Below are 792 nucleotides of genomic sequence, written 5' to 3'. Positions count from 1 at the left end.
AGAAGAAGAAGAAGAAGAAGAAGAAGAAGAAGAAGAAGAAGAAGAAGAAGAAGAAGAAGAAGAAGAAGAAGGAGAAGAAGAAGAAGCTTGAAGAAGACAGACAGAAAGAAAGAAAAAGGAAGGAAAGAAAGAAGGAAGGAAGGAAGGAAGGAAGGAAGGAAGGAAGGAAGGAAGGAAGGAAGGAAGGACAGCCATTGTTGACATTATTGATTTGGGTAATGATATCATCTCTGGAGTGCAAACACTAAGAATTACATTAATTAAAGGAAGAGAAGCTGATAACAGAGCAAATAGATTTATTTTTCAGGTTAGTTCACTGCAAATCTGTGTGTGATCCTAATACCCTAGGAAAGGTGAACTGAGTCCAAGATGTGTTTAATGGAATGTCCAATCTCATTTAAGTATGAGCTCATCCAGTTCTCCTAATATAGTTTATTTCTGATGGTGCTCCTTTGTATAGTTTTATTCTTTCTCTTTTTCTCTTTAACTATTTCCTCTAGTGTCTGTGAAAACATAAACATATGTCGTGCCTATCACTGAACTAGAGCATGACACCTTACTGAACAGAGTAAATTCTTGGAGATGTTAGCAGCCAGCTAAATGCTAAGTGACTGAATAAAAACATGAATGAACTGAATGGGGACAAATAATGTAGAAAAGATAAAAAGATTCATTTATATGTGTGCAAAATATTTTAATTTTTTAGGAGAGTAACAATGGTTAGTACATTGTGTATTGTTACTGCCAAAGTAGTTTCTCATATTACAAGATATAGGCAAGAAATAATAAAAA

The sequence above is a fragment of the Octodon degus genome, unplaced genomic scaffold (genome assembly GCF_000260255.1).
Source record: "Octodon degus isolate 3935 unplaced genomic scaffold, OctDeg1.0 scaffold00081, whole genome shotgun sequence".
Lineage (NCBI taxonomy): Eukaryota > Metazoa > Chordata > Mammalia > Rodentia > Octodontidae > Octodon > Octodon degus.
The sequence above is the reverse complement of the archived record's forward strand: the minus strand, read 5'-3'. Positions refer to the sequence as shown.